Genomic DNA, 3,134 nt, shown 5'->3' with positions numbered 1-3,134 from the left:
GGACATGTGGCTAGGAAATGACACACTCCGGGAACAATATCCAGCTCTATACAATATTGTGCGTCACAAAAGGTGATACTATCACCATGGTAATGGAAGCATTTCCACCAAATGTGACGCTCAGAAGAGATTTAATTGGACCAAGACTCCAATCGAGGAACATCCTGCTTCAGCGGTTGTCCACAGTGCAATTGTCAGATGGGTCAGACGTATTTCGTTAGAACCTACATGAGAATGGTTAATTCTCAGTGGAGTCCATGTATAGAGCTTTGATCCAATCTGACGTGCCAGTGATAATAACAAGAAGATCCGAAAGATGAAGATACCTCTTAAGAATAAAATCTTTGCATGGTATCTTCGTCGCGGAGTCATTCTTACTAAAGATAGTCTCTTATTATGAGGAATTGGCATGGAAGTCCGCAGTGTGTTTTTTGTCACCATGATGAGACAATAAAACATTTATTCTTCCAATGCAAATTGACTCGTCCTATATGGTCCGTCATCCAAATAGCTTCTGCCTTGTATCCTCCTTGTAGTGTTGCTAATGTATTTGGCAACTGGTTACATGGGATTGATCACAGGTTTAGAACACTTCTCAGGATGGGAGCGCTTGCCGTTATTTGGTCGCTTTGGCTATGTAGAAATGATAAGGTTTTTAATGATAAAAGTACTTCTCTGATGCAGGTTATCTATAGATGTACTAGGACTCTTCGTTTATGGTCCTCTCTACAACGCGTGGAGAATTGAAACCTATTTACAGAGGTATGTACATGATTGGAGGCTACGGTAAAGGATACTTTTACCCAACATGGGTGGCGGCATAATCTTAGGATTGGCCCCTCCGCTTTAGGCGTTATACCGATCTTTTTGTATTTTGCTTTTTTATTTTTTGTTTGTGCGGGAGGATCTTATTTGGCTGTCTGCATCTTAGTGAGGCTGGGTATAATGCTTAAATCTTTTAAGTAATAAGGCGCCCCTTCTCGAAAATGAATCAGCTAATCAATAAACTATCTAATCTCTAGTGTAGTGTTGTGATCGTTCGTTCATAGTTCATACATAAGCCAAGCAGGGAGATAGCTTATCCTTTGGCCCTTTGCTGATGTTTGTGTGCTTCTTATCGTACCCGCCGGTCACCACCACCTTGAACTGTCGTTACTCTGGCAGCACTTGGCTCGTCCACGACCCCAGTGCCTCGACGATGAGCCCACCATAGTGCCCGACGCTTGTCCTAGCTCATCAATGCCCACCACTTGAATGGCTCGCCTGCCTCGTCGTCCTGCCCTCTGACGACGATCATCATTCCTTTGAAGGCTATCGTTTGTTCTTACTGCTCCAGGTCCTGGTTGCTGGATTGTTGGTAAGCGACAGTGCCACGCTGCTGCTAGTGGGTTCACTCGACCACTGATAGGATCCAGTCGTGCAGTTATCCTTTGCTGCGACCAAAACAGCGGGGGGATTTTAAGCTGAGGACCTCATCGTAGAAATTCCATTAGTCTCAGAGGGTTTTTTTGGTAAAAAAAACAATGACACGTGTCACCTCATTGACATATTTGTATGAATTTGTTATCCGAACGAGAGTTAGTGGACCAGTTTTATGGGGTTTTCAAGATTATGTATGATCTTGTTATCTCTGCAAGTTTATGTACTGCGGGTGTAATTAACTCTTTCCCAGTCTATCCCTTCACTTTTGACCATAACCTGTTTGTTAGGTACTTGAAAGCACCCATCCTAGAGGAACCAACGTCGGATGTCATACCCAAATATTTCTCATTCAGAGCCTCAATATGGACACTAAGCAGCCCTTTGACTTCATGTCTGACATTATCTGGTGTTCCTTTACTGAAATAAACCGAAGACTTATTAGCATTGATTTGTTGCCCTGAAGCTTTATAATAGGAATCAAGTAGGTTTGACACTTCCATCGCCCTGAACCGTTTGCCTTAAAAATAGCGGGCTATTGTCAGCAAATAACAAGTGTTTAACTTTTAGTGCTGAAGGAGGCACTTGAGTCCCACTCGAATGCAACAACTGATCTCTTTTGAGGAGGCCAAAAAGGCCCTCTGCTGCTAACATGAAATGGTGGGGAATATTGGGTCGCCCTGCCGAATATCTCTCGAAGGTTTGAAATCCTCATGTTTCTTTCCATTGAGAAGAACTGAGTATGAAACAGATTTTACCAAGTTCATCACAATTGAAACCCATCTCTCTGAAAAAGCGAGCTTCAATATCAAAGCCTCAAGGTATGCCATTCCACCCTGTCATATGCCTTCATCATGTCCAGTTTCAAATAGCAGTGACAGTGTTTCAAAGCTTCATTTAGTTTCATAAAATGCACACTCATAAGCTACTATGATGTTATCAGTAATAAGCCTCCGAGGGAGGGACGAAGGCAGATTGCTCTGCAAAAAATAATATCTGGGAGGATCTCTTTCAACCGGTTAGCAATGACTTTAGAAGCAATTTTGTGTAGGACATTGCACAAGCTCATGGGGGCGGAATTGAGTTAGCGAAGAGGTGTTCTTTACCTTTGGGATCAAAACCAGATAAGTATTATTGATGCACTCGGTGCTCTCTATGCATTCCACAATGCGCAGTACCACCCTTGTTATCTCATCTCCACATATGTCCCAATCATTCTGAAAAAGCGTGTCGGGTAGCCATCTCGGCCTGGTGCTTTCATGGGAAACATTTGGAATAGTGCAGTTTTAACCTCCACATTAGTATATGCAGTATTTAACGAAATGTTCAGTGCATCAGTCACTTTAACCGGGACCGCGTCCAAAACCTCCTGCATATTAGCAACACCCTCTGTCGCAAATAGATCTTTGTAAAATTATGTTGCCATCTCCTCCAGCTCATTTATTTTTCTGATCATGTTGCCATGGGAGTTTTGCAGTGACTTTATGAGATTTTTCCTTCTCCTCATCATATCTCTCAAGTGGAAGTACCGAGTGTTTATATCTCCGCAACTAAGCACTCCACACGCGATCGTTGCTTCCACATTAGCTCTTCCCAGTGGTATAGTTCCACTAGCCGCTCCACAATTTCCACATCCTGGTGTGACAGACCGACTGGACAAGGAAGGTGTCTCAGTATTTGCTTGAGGCACTTGATTTCCCTATGTACATTCCCAG

The sequence above is a fragment of the Triticum urartu genome, chromosome 6 (assembly GCF_003073215.2).
Source record: "Triticum urartu cultivar G1812 chromosome 6, Tu2.1, whole genome shotgun sequence".
Taxonomy (NCBI): Eukaryota; Viridiplantae; Streptophyta; class Magnoliopsida; order Poales; family Poaceae; genus Triticum; species Triticum urartu.
This window is presented reverse-complemented; position numbering follows the sequence as displayed.